Raw genomic sequence first — 9,619 nt, forward strand, 5'->3', positions numbered from 1 at the left:
GCAAAGATTATCTAATTATAACAAGAGCAAAACCTGAACAACAGAAATTGCTAGTTTTTTTGCAGAACACATTTAAGCTTGATAATTAAATCTAATTGGCTTACAGCACCTGGTATTCCCAGGTGGTCTCCCATCCAAGTACTAACCAGGCCCAAACGAGCTTAGCTTCCGAGGTCAAATGAGATCGGGCGTTTTCAGGCTGGTGTGGCCGTAAGCCGTAAAAGAATGCAAAGATGACCTATTTATAATGAGAGCAAAACCTGAACAACAGACATTGCTAGTTTTTTTTGCAGAACACCTTTAAGCTTGCTAATTGAATGTAAATAGCAACTCAACTATAAAAGTCACACAGCACCTGGTATTCCCAAGCTGTCTCCCATACAAGTATTAACCTGGCCTAAACCTATTTAGCTTCCTAGGTCAAATGAAATCGGGCGTTTTCAGGCTGGTGTGGCCGTAAGCCATAAAACAATGCAAAGATTATCTAATTATAACAAGAGCAAAACCTGAACAACAGAAATTGCTAGTTTTTTTGCAGAACACATTTAAGCTTGCTAATTGAATGTAAACAGCAACTCAACTATAAAAGTCACACAGCACCTGGTATTCCCAAGCTGTCTCCCATACAAGTATTAACCTGGCCTAAACCTATTTAGCTTCCTAGGTCAAATGAAATCGGGCGTTTTCAGGCTGGTGTGGCCGTAAGCCATAAAACAATGCAAAGATTATCTAATTATAACAAGAACAAAACCTGAACAACAGAAATTGCTAGTTTTTTTGCAGAACACATTTAAGCTTGCTAATTGAATGTAAACAGCAACTCAACTATAAAAGTCACACAGCACCTGGTATTCCCAAGCTGTCTCCCATACAAGTATTAACCTGGCCCAAACCTATTTAGCTTGATAATTAAATCTAATAGGCTTACAGCACCTGGTATTCCCAGGTGGTCTCCCATCCAAGTACTAACCAGGCCCAAACGAGCTTAGCTTCCGAGGTCAAATGAGATCGGGCGTTTTCAGGCTGGTGTGGCCGTAAGCCGTAAAACAATGCAAAGATGACCTATTTATAATGAGAGCAAAACCTGAACAACAGACATTGCTAGTTTTTTTTGCAGAACACCTTTAAGCTTGCTAATTGAATGTAAATAGCAACTCAACTATAAAAGTCACACAGCACCTGGTATTCCCAAGCTGTCTCCCATACAAGTATTAACCTGGCCTAAACCTATTTAGCTTCCTAGGTCAAATGAAATCGGGCGTTTTCAGGCTGGTGTGGCCGTAAGCCATAAAACAATGCAAAGATTATCTAATTATAACAAGAGCAAAACCTGAACAACAGAAATTGCTAGTTTTTTTGCAGAACACATTTAAGCTTGATAATTAAATCTAATTGGCTTACAGCACCTGGTATTCCCAGGTGGTCTCCCATCCAAGTACTAACCAGGCCCAAACGAGCTTAGCTTCCGAGGTCAAATGAGATCGGGCGTTTTCAGGCTGGTGTGGCCGTAAGCCGTAAAAGAATGCAAAGATGACCTATTTATAATGAGAGCAAAACCTGAACAACAGACATTGCTAGTTTGTTTTGCAGAACACCTTTAAGCTTGCTAATTGAATGTAAATAGCAACTCAACTATAAAAGTCACACAGCACCTGGTATTCCCAAGCTGTCCCCCATACAAGTATTAACCTGGCCAAAACCTATTTAGCTTCCGAGGTCAAATGAGATCGGGCGTTTTCAGGCTGGTGTGGCCGCAAGCCATAAAACAATGCAAAGATTATCTAATTATAACAAGAGCAAAACCTGAACAACAGAAATTGCTAGTTTTTTTGCAGAACACATTTAAGCTTGCTAATTGAATGTAAACAGCAACTCAACTATAAAAGTCACACAGCACCTGGTATTCCCAAGCTGTCTCCCATACAAGTATTAACCTGGCCCAAACCTATTTAGCTTCCTAGGTCAAATGAGATCGGGCGTTTTCAGGCTGGTGTGGCCGTAAGCCATAAAACAATGCAAAGATTATCTAATTATAACAAGAGCAAAACCTGAACAACAGAAATTGCTAGTTTTTTTGCAGAACACATTTAAGCTTGATAATTAAATCTAATTGGCTTACAGCACCTGGTATTCCCAGGTGGTCTCCCATCCAAGTACTAACCAGGCCCAAACGAGCTTAGCTTCCGAGGTCAAATGAGATCGGGCGTTTTCAGGCTGGTGTGGCCGTAAGCCGTAAAAGAATGCAAAGATGACCTATTTATAATGAGAGCAAAACCTGAACAACAGACATTGCTAGTTTTTTTTGCAGAACACCTTTAAGCTTGCTAATTGAATGTAAATAGCAACTCAACTATAAAAGTCACACAGCACCTGGTATTCCCAAGCTGTCTCCCATACAAGTATTAACCTGGCCTAAACCTATTTAGCTTCCTAGGTCAAATGAAATCGGGCGTTTTCAGGCTGGTGTGGCCGTAAGCCATAAAACAATGCAAAGATTATCTAATTATAACAAGAGCAAAACCTGAACAACAGAAATTGCTAGTTTTTTTGCAGAACACATTTAAGCTTGCTAATTGAATGTAAACAGCAACTCAACTATAAAAGTCACACAGCACCTGGTATTCCCAAGCTGTCTCCCATACAAGTATTAACCTGGCCTAAACCTATTTAGCTTCCTAGGTCAAATGAAATCGGGCGTTTTCAGGCCGGTGTGGCCGTAAGCCATAAAACAATGCAAAGATTATCTAATTATAACAAGAGCAAAACCTGAACAACAGAAATTGCTAGTTTTTTTGCAGAACACATTTAAGCTTGCTAATTGAATGTAAACAGCAACTCAACTATAAAAGTCACACAGCACCTGGTATTCCCAAGCTGTCTCCCATACAAGTATTAACCTGGCCCAAACCTATTTAGCTTGATAATTAAATCTAATAGGCTTACAGCACCTGGTATTCCCAGGTGGTCTCCCATCCAAGTACTAACCAGGCCCAAACGAGCTTAGCTTCCGAGGTCAAATGAGATCGGGCGTTTTCAGGCTGGTGTGGCCGTAAGCCGTAAAACAATGCAAAGATGACCTATTTATAATGAGAGCAAAACCTGAACAACAGACATTGCTAGTTTTTTTTGCAGAACACCTTTAAGCTTGCTAATTGAATGTAAATAGCAACTCAACTATAAAAGTCACACAGCACCTGGTATTCCCAAGCTGTCTCCCATACAAGTATTAACCTGGCCCAAACCTATTTAGCTTCCTATTTCAAATGAGATCGGGCGTTTTCAGGTTGGTGTGGCCGTAAGCCGTAAAACAATGCAAAGATGACCTATTTATGATGAGAGCAAAACCTGAACAACAGACATTGCTAGTTTTTTTTGCAGAACACCTTTAAGCTTGCTAATTGAATGTAAATAGCAACTCAACTATAAAAGTCACACAGCACCTGGTATTCCCAAGCTGTCTCCCATACAAGTATTAACCTGGCCTAAACCTATTTAGCTTCCTAGGTCAAATGAAATCGGGCGTTTTCAGGCTGGTGTGGCCGTAAGCCATAAAACAATGCAAAGATTATCTAATTATAACAAGAGCAAAACCTGAACAACAGAAATTGCTAGTTTTTTTGCAGAACACATTTAAGCTTGATAATTAAATCTAATTGGCTTACAGCACCTGGTATTCCCAGGTGGTCTCCCATCCAAGTACTAACCAGGCCCAAACGAGCTTAGCTTCCGAGGTCAAATGAGATCGGGCGTTTTCAGGCTGGTGTGGCCGTAAGCCGTAAAAGAATGCAAAGATGACCTATTTATAATGAGAGCAAAACCTGAACAACAGACATTGCTAGTTTGTTTTGCAGAACACCTTTAAGCTTGCTAATTGAATGTAAATAGCAACTCAACTATAAAAGTCACACAGCACCTGGTATTCCCAAGCTGTCCCCCATACAAGTATTAACCTGGCCAAAACCTATTTAGCTTCCGAGGTCAAATGAGATCGGGCGTTTTCAGGCTGGTGTGGCCGCAAGCCATAAAACAATGCAAAGATTATCTAATTATAACAAGAGCAAAACCTGAACAACAGAAATTGCTAGTTTTTTTGCAGAACACATTTAAGCTTGCTAATTGAATGTAAACAGCAACTCAACTATAAAAGTCACACAGCACCTGGTATTCCCAAGCTGTCTCCCATACAAGTATTAACCTGGCCCAAACCTATTTAGCTTCCTAGGTCAAATGAGATCGGGCGTTTTCAGGCTGGTGTGGCCGTAAGCCATAAAACAATGCAAAGATTATCTAATTATAACAAGAGCAAAACCTGAACAACAGAAATTGCTAGTTTTTTTGCAGAACACATTTAAGCTTGATAATTAAATCTAATTGGCTTACAGCACCTGGTATTCCCAGGTGGTCTCCCATCCAAGTACTAACCAGGCCCAAACGAGCTTAGCTTCCGAGGTCAAATGAGATCGGGCGTTTTCAGGCTGGTGTGGCCGTAAGCCGTAAAAGAATGCAAAGATGACCTATTTATAATGAGAGCAAAACCTGAACAACAGACATTGCTAGTTTTTTTTGCAGAACACCTTTAAGCTTGCTAATTGAATGTAAATAGCAACTCAACTATAAAAGTCACACAGCACCTGGTATTCCCAAGCTGTCTCCCATACAAGTATTAACCTGGCCTAAACCTATTTAGCTTCCTAGGTCAAATGAAATCGGGCGTTTTCAGGCTGGTGTGGCCGTAAGCCATAAAACAATGCAAAGATTATCTAATTATAACAAGAGCAAAACCTGAACAACAGAAATTGCTAGTTTTTTTGCAGAACACATTTAAGCTTGCTAATTGAATGTAAACAGCAACTCAACTATAAAAGTCACACAGCACCTGGTATTCCCAAGCTGTCTCCCATACAAGTATTAACCTGGCCTAAACCTATTTAGCTTCCTAGGTCAAATGAAATCGGGCGTTTTCAGGCCGGTGTGGCCGTAAGCCATAAAACAATGCAAAGATTATCTAATTATAACAAGAGCAAAACCTGAACAACAGAAATTGCTAGTTTTTTTGCAGAACACATTTAAGCTTGCTAATTGAATGTAAACAGCAACTCAACTATAAAAGTCACACAGCACCTGGTATTCCCAAGCTGTCTCCCATACAAGTATTAACCTGGCCCAAACCTATTTAGCTTCCTAGGTCAAATGAGATCGGGCGTTTTCAGGCTGGTGTGGCCGTAAGCCATAAAACAATGCAAAGATTATCTAATTATAACAAGAGCAAAACCTGAACAACAGAAATTGCTAGTTTTTTTGCAGAACACATTTAAGCTTGATAATTAAATCTAATTGGCTTACAGCACCTGGTATTCCCAGGTGGTCTCCCATCCAAGTACTAACCAGGCCCAAACGAGCTTAGCTTCCGAGGTCAAATGAGATCGGGCGTTTTCAGGCTGGTGTGGCCGTAAGCCGTAAAAGAATGCAAAGATGACCTATTTATAATGAGAGCAAAACCTGAACAACAGACATTGCTAGTTTTTTTTGCAGAACACCTTTAAGCTTGCTAATTGAATGTAAATAGCAACTCAACTATAAAAGTCACACAGCACCTGGTATTCCCAAGCTGTCTCCCATACAAGTATTAACCTGGCCTAAACCTATTTAGCTTCCTAGGTCAAATGAAATCGGGCGTTTTCAGGCTGGTGTGGCCGTAAGCCATAAAACAATGCAAAGATTATCTAATTATAACAAGAACAAAACCTGAACAACAGAAATTGCTAGTTTTTTTGCAGAACACATTTAAGCTTGCTAATTGAATGTAAACAGCAACTCAACTATAAAAGTCACACAGCACCTGGTATTCCCAAGCTGTCTCCCATACAAGTATTAACCTGGCCCAAACCTATTTAGCTTGATAATTAAATCTAATAGGCTTACAGCACCTGGTATTCCCAGGTGGTCTCCCATCCAAGTACTAACCAGGCCCAAACGAGCTTAGCTTCCGAGGTCAAATGAGATCGGGCGTTTTCAGGCTGGTGTGGCCGTAAGCCGTAAAACAATGCAAAGATGACCTATTTATAATGAGAGCAAAACCTGAACAACAGACATTGCTAGTTTTTTTTGCAGAACACCTTTAAGCTTGCTAATTGAATGTAAATAGCAACTCAACTATAAAAGTCACACAGCACCTGGTATTCCCAAGCTGTCTCCCATACAAGTATTAACCTGGCCTAAACCTATTTAGCTTCCTAGGTCAAATGAAATCGGGCGTTTTCAGGCTGGTGTGGCCGTAAGCCATAAAACAATGCAAAGATGATCTAATTATAACAAGAGCAAAACCTGAACAACAGAAATTGCTAGTTTTTTTGCAGAACACATTTAAGCTTGCTAATTGAATGTAAACAGCAACTCAACTATAAAAGTCACACAGCACCTGGCATTCCCAAGCTGTCTCCCATACAAGTATTAACCTGGCCCAAACCTATTTAGCTTGATAATTAAATCTAATAGGCTTACAGCACCTGGTATTCCCAGGTGGTCTCCCATCCAAGTACTAACCAGGCCCAAACGAGCTTAGCTTCCGAGGTCAAATGAGATCGGGCGTTTTCAGGCTGGTGTGGCCGTAAGCCGTAAAACAATGCAAAGATGACCTATTTATAATGAGAGCAAAACCTGAACAACAGACATTGCTAGTTTTTTTTGCAGAACACCTTTAAGCTTGCTAATTGAATGTAAATAGCAACTCAACTATAAAAGTCACACAGCACCTGGTATTCCCAAGCTGTCTCCCATACAAGTATTAACCTGGCCTAAACCTATTTAGCTTCCTAGGTCAAATGAAATCGGGCGTTTTCAGGCTGGTGTGGCCGTAAGCCATAAAACAATGCAAAGATTATCTAATTATAACAAGAGCAAAACCTGAACAACAGAAATTGCTAGTTTTTTTGCAGAACACATTTAAGCTTGATAATTAAATCTAATTGGCTTACAGCACCTGGTATTCCCAGGTGGTCTCCCATCCAAGTACTAACCAGGCCCAAACGAGCTTAGCTTCCGAGGTCAAATGAGATCGGGCGTTTTCAGGCTGGTGTGGCCGTAAGCCGTAAAAGAATGCAAAGATGACCTATTTATAATGAGAGCAAAACCTGAACAACAGACATTGCTAGTTTGTTTTGCAGAACACCTTTAAGCTTGCTAATTGAATGTAAATAGCAACTCAACTATAAAAGTCACACAGCACCTGGTATTCCCAAGCTGTCCCCCATACAAGTATTAACCTGGCCAAAACCTATTTAGCTTCCTAGGTCAAATGAAATCGGGCGTTTTCAGGCTGGTGTGGCCGTAAGCCATAAAACAATGCAAAGATTATCTAATTATAACAAGAGCAAAACCTGAACAACAGAAATTGCTAGTTTTTTTGCAGAACACATTTAAGCTTGCTAATTGAATGTAAACAGCAACTCAACTATAAAAGTCACACAGCACCTGGTATTCCCAAGCTGTCTCCCATACAAGTATTAACCTGGCCTAAACCTATTTAGCTTCCTAGGTCAAATGAAATCGGGCGTTTTCAGGCCGGTGTGGCCGTAAGCCATAAAACAATGCAAAGATTATCTAATTATAACAAGAGCAAAACCTGAACAACAGAAATTGCTAGTTTTTTTGCAGAACACATTTAAGCTTGCTAATTGAATGTAAACAGCAACTCAACTATAAAAGTCACACAGCACCTGGTATTCCCAAGCTGTCTCCCATACAAGTATTAACCTGGCCCAAACCTATTTAGCTTGATAATTAAATCTAATAGGCTTACAGCACCTGGTATTCCCAGGTGGTCTCCCATCCAAGTACTAACCAGGCCCAAACGAGCTTAGCTTCCGAGGTCAAATGAGATCGGGCGTTTTCAGGCTGGTGTGGCCGTAAGCCGTAAAACAATGCAAAGATGACCTATTTATAATGAGAGCAAAACCTGAACAACAGACATTGCTAGTTTTTTTTGCAGAACACCTTTAAGCTTGCTAATTGAATGTAAATAGCAACTCAACTATAAAAGTCACACAGCACCTGGTATTCCCAAGCTGTCTCCCATACAAGTATTAACCTGGCCCAAACCTATTTAGCTTCCTATTTCAAATGAGATCGGGCGTTTTCAGGTTGGTGTGGCCGTAAGCCGTAAAACAATGCAAAGATGACCTATTTATGATGAGAGCAAAACCTGAACAACAGACATTGCTAGTTTTTTTTGCAGAACACCTTTAAGCTTGCTAATTGAATGTAAATAGCAACTCAACTATAAAAGTCACACAGCACCTGGTATTCCCAAGCTGTCTCCCATACAAGTATTAACCTGGCCTAAACCTATTTAGCTTCCTAGGTCAAATGAAATCGGGCGTTTTCAGGCTGGTGTGGCCGTAAGCCATAAAACAATGCAAAGATTATCTAATTATAACAAGAGCAAAACCTGAACAACAGAAATTGCTAGTTTTTTTGCAGAACACATTTAAGCTTGATAATTAAATCTAATTGGCTTACAGCACCTGGTATTCCCAGGTGGTCTCCCATCCAAGTACTAACCAGGCCCAAACGAGCTTAGCTTCCGAGGTCAAATGAGATCGGGCGTTTTCAGGCTGGTGTGGCCGTAAGCCGTAAAAGAATGCAAAGATGACCTATTTATAATGAGAGCAAAACCTGAACAACAGACATTGCTAGTTTGTTTTGCAGAACACCTTTAAGCTTGCTAATTGAATGTAAATAGCAACTCAACTATAAAAGTCACACAGCACCTGGTATTCCCAAGCTGTCCCCCATACAAGTATTAACCTGGCCAAAACCTATTTAGCTTCCGAGGTCAAATGAGATCGGGCGTTTTCAGGCTGGTGTGGCCGCAAGCCATAAAACAATGCAAAGATTATCTAATTATAACAAGAGCAAAACCTGAACAACAGAAATTGCTAGTTTTTTTGCAGAACACATTTAAGCTTGCTAATTGAATGTAAACAGCAACTCAACTATAAAAGTCACACAGCACCTGGTATTCCCAAGCTGTCTCCCATACAAGTATTAACCTGGCCCAAACCTATTTAGCTTCCTAGGTCAAATGAGATCGGGCGTTTTCAGGCTGGTGTGGCCGTAAGCCATAAAACAATGCAAAGATTATCTAATTATAACAAGAGCAAAACCTGAACAACAGAAATTGCTAGTTTTTTTGCAGAACACATTTAAGCTTGATAATTAAATCTAATTGGCTTACAGCACCTGGTATTCCCAGGTGGTCTCCCATCCAAGTACTAACCAGGCCCAAACGAGCTTAGCTTCCGAGGTCAAATGAGATCGGGCGTTTTCAGGCTGGTGTGGCCGTAAGCCGTAAAAGAATGCAAAGATGACCTATTTATAATGAGAGCAAAACCTGAACAACAGACATTGCTAGTTTTTTTTGCAGAACACCTTTAAGCTTGCTAATTGAATGTAAATAGCAACTCAACTATAAAAGTCACACAGCACCTGGTATTCCCAAGCTGTCTCCCATACAAGTATTAACCTGGCCTAAACCTATTTAGCTTCCTAGGTCAAATGAAATCGGGCGTTTTCAGGCCGGTGTGGCCGTAAGCCATAAAACAATGCAAAGATTATCTAA

General features: G+C 40.4%; 14 non-coding genes and 23 pseudogenes across 14 annotated transcripts; all 37 read right to left on the minus strand.

Annotated features, from left to right (window-relative positions):
• Window positions 1-97: 97 nt before the first annotated feature.
• On the minus strand, window positions 98-216 carry LOC143505056 (5S ribosomal RNA). The gene has a single exon (XR_013127750.1). It is a non-coding gene; the product is annotated as a 5S ribosomal RNA (ribosomal RNA).
• A 127-nt stretch (window positions 217-343) lies between these two features.
• LOC143505259 (5S ribosomal RNA) lies at window positions 344-462 on the minus strand (annotated as a pseudogene).
• A 126-nt stretch (window positions 463-588) lies between these two features.
• Window positions 589-707, minus strand: LOC143505260 (5S ribosomal RNA; annotated as a pseudogene).
• A 214-nt stretch (window positions 708-921) lies between these two features.
• On the minus strand, window positions 922-1,040 carry LOC143505057 (5S ribosomal RNA). The gene has a single exon (XR_013127751.1). It is a non-coding gene; the product is annotated as a 5S ribosomal RNA (ribosomal RNA).
• Window positions 1,041-1,167: 127 nt separating this feature from the next.
• LOC143505261 (5S ribosomal RNA) lies at window positions 1,168-1,286 on the minus strand (annotated as a pseudogene).
• A 108-nt stretch (window positions 1,287-1,394) lies between these two features.
• On the minus strand, window positions 1,395-1,513 carry LOC143505058 (5S ribosomal RNA). Its single transcript, XR_013127752.1, has one exon. It is a non-coding gene; the product is annotated as a 5S ribosomal RNA (ribosomal RNA).
• A 127-nt stretch (window positions 1,514-1,640) lies between these two features.
• On the minus strand, window positions 1,641-1,759 carry LOC143505196 (5S ribosomal RNA; annotated as a pseudogene).
• Window positions 1,760-1,885: 126 nt separating this feature from the next.
• Window positions 1,886-2,004, minus strand: LOC143505149 (5S ribosomal RNA; annotated as a pseudogene).
• A 108-nt stretch (window positions 2,005-2,112) lies between these two features.
• Window positions 2,113-2,231, minus strand: LOC143505060 (5S ribosomal RNA). The gene has a single exon (XR_013127754.1). It is a non-coding gene; the product is annotated as a 5S ribosomal RNA (ribosomal RNA).
• Window positions 2,232-2,358: 127 nt separating this feature from the next.
• On the minus strand, window positions 2,359-2,477 carry LOC143505262 (5S ribosomal RNA; annotated as a pseudogene).
• Window positions 2,478-2,603: 126 nt separating this feature from the next.
• On the minus strand, window positions 2,604-2,722 carry LOC143505327 (5S ribosomal RNA; annotated as a pseudogene).
• Window positions 2,723-2,936: 214 nt separating this feature from the next.
• Window positions 2,937-3,055, minus strand: LOC143505061 (5S ribosomal RNA). The gene has a single exon (XR_013127755.1). It is a non-coding gene; the product is annotated as a 5S ribosomal RNA (ribosomal RNA).
• A 127-nt stretch (window positions 3,056-3,182) lies between these two features.
• LOC143505176 (5S ribosomal RNA) lies at window positions 3,183-3,301 on the minus strand (annotated as a pseudogene).
• Window positions 3,302-3,428: 127 nt separating this feature from the next.
• LOC143505263 (5S ribosomal RNA) lies at window positions 3,429-3,547 on the minus strand (annotated as a pseudogene).
• A 108-nt stretch (window positions 3,548-3,655) lies between these two features.
• Window positions 3,656-3,774, minus strand: LOC143505062 (5S ribosomal RNA). The gene has a single exon (XR_013127756.1). It is a non-coding gene; the product is annotated as a 5S ribosomal RNA (ribosomal RNA).
• A 127-nt stretch (window positions 3,775-3,901) lies between these two features.
• LOC143505197 (5S ribosomal RNA) lies at window positions 3,902-4,020 on the minus strand (annotated as a pseudogene).
• Window positions 4,021-4,146: 126 nt separating this feature from the next.
• Window positions 4,147-4,265, minus strand: LOC143505150 (5S ribosomal RNA; annotated as a pseudogene).
• Window positions 4,266-4,373: 108 nt separating this feature from the next.
• Window positions 4,374-4,492, minus strand: LOC143505063 (5S ribosomal RNA). Its single transcript, XR_013127757.1, has one exon. It is a non-coding gene; the product is annotated as a 5S ribosomal RNA (ribosomal RNA).
• Window positions 4,493-4,619: 127 nt separating this feature from the next.
• LOC143505265 (5S ribosomal RNA) lies at window positions 4,620-4,738 on the minus strand (annotated as a pseudogene).
• Window positions 4,739-4,864: 126 nt separating this feature from the next.
• Window positions 4,865-4,983, minus strand: LOC143505328 (5S ribosomal RNA; annotated as a pseudogene).
• Window positions 4,984-5,109: 126 nt separating this feature from the next.
• LOC143505152 (5S ribosomal RNA) lies at window positions 5,110-5,228 on the minus strand (annotated as a pseudogene).
• A 108-nt stretch (window positions 5,229-5,336) lies between these two features.
• On the minus strand, window positions 5,337-5,455 carry LOC143505064 (5S ribosomal RNA). Its single transcript, XR_013127758.1, has one exon. It is a non-coding gene; the product is annotated as a 5S ribosomal RNA (ribosomal RNA).
• A 127-nt stretch (window positions 5,456-5,582) lies between these two features.
• LOC143505266 (5S ribosomal RNA) lies at window positions 5,583-5,701 on the minus strand (annotated as a pseudogene).
• A 214-nt stretch (window positions 5,702-5,915) lies between these two features.
• LOC143505065 (5S ribosomal RNA) lies at window positions 5,916-6,034 on the minus strand. The gene has a single exon (XR_013127759.1). It is a non-coding gene; the product is annotated as a 5S ribosomal RNA (ribosomal RNA).
• Window positions 6,035-6,161: 127 nt separating this feature from the next.
• Window positions 6,162-6,280, minus strand: LOC143505267 (5S ribosomal RNA; annotated as a pseudogene).
• Window positions 6,281-6,494: 214 nt separating this feature from the next.
• On the minus strand, window positions 6,495-6,613 carry LOC143505066 (5S ribosomal RNA). Its single transcript, XR_013127760.1, has one exon. It is a non-coding gene; the product is annotated as a 5S ribosomal RNA (ribosomal RNA).
• A 127-nt stretch (window positions 6,614-6,740) lies between these two features.
• On the minus strand, window positions 6,741-6,859 carry LOC143505268 (5S ribosomal RNA; annotated as a pseudogene).
• A 108-nt stretch (window positions 6,860-6,967) lies between these two features.
• On the minus strand, window positions 6,968-7,086 carry LOC143505067 (5S ribosomal RNA). The gene has a single exon (XR_013127761.1). It is a non-coding gene; the product is annotated as a 5S ribosomal RNA (ribosomal RNA).
• A 372-nt stretch (window positions 7,087-7,458) lies between these two features.
• On the minus strand, window positions 7,459-7,577 carry LOC143505329 (5S ribosomal RNA; annotated as a pseudogene).
• Window positions 7,578-7,791: 214 nt separating this feature from the next.
• On the minus strand, window positions 7,792-7,910 carry LOC143505068 (5S ribosomal RNA). The gene has a single exon (XR_013127762.1). It is a non-coding gene; the product is annotated as a 5S ribosomal RNA (ribosomal RNA).
• A 127-nt stretch (window positions 7,911-8,037) lies between these two features.
• Window positions 8,038-8,156, minus strand: LOC143505177 (5S ribosomal RNA; annotated as a pseudogene).
• A 127-nt stretch (window positions 8,157-8,283) lies between these two features.
• On the minus strand, window positions 8,284-8,402 carry LOC143505269 (5S ribosomal RNA; annotated as a pseudogene).
• A 108-nt stretch (window positions 8,403-8,510) lies between these two features.
• LOC143505069 (5S ribosomal RNA) lies at window positions 8,511-8,629 on the minus strand. The gene has a single exon (XR_013127763.1). It is a non-coding gene; the product is annotated as a 5S ribosomal RNA (ribosomal RNA).
• A 127-nt stretch (window positions 8,630-8,756) lies between these two features.
• Window positions 8,757-8,875, minus strand: LOC143505199 (5S ribosomal RNA; annotated as a pseudogene).
• A 126-nt stretch (window positions 8,876-9,001) lies between these two features.
• LOC143505153 (5S ribosomal RNA) lies at window positions 9,002-9,120 on the minus strand (annotated as a pseudogene).
• Window positions 9,121-9,228: 108 nt separating this feature from the next.
• LOC143505072 (5S ribosomal RNA) lies at window positions 9,229-9,347 on the minus strand. The gene has a single exon (XR_013127765.1). It is a non-coding gene; the product is annotated as a 5S ribosomal RNA (ribosomal RNA).
• A 127-nt stretch (window positions 9,348-9,474) lies between these two features.
• LOC143505330 (5S ribosomal RNA) lies at window positions 9,475-9,593 on the minus strand (annotated as a pseudogene).
• Between the last annotated feature and the right edge of the window lie 26 nt (window positions 9,594-9,619).

This window comes from Brachyhypopomus gauderio, unplaced genomic scaffold, assembly GCF_052324685.1.
Source record: "Brachyhypopomus gauderio isolate BG-103 unplaced genomic scaffold, BGAUD_0.2 sc363, whole genome shotgun sequence".
NCBI lineage: Eukaryota > Metazoa > Chordata > Actinopteri > Gymnotiformes > Hypopomidae > Brachyhypopomus > Brachyhypopomus gauderio.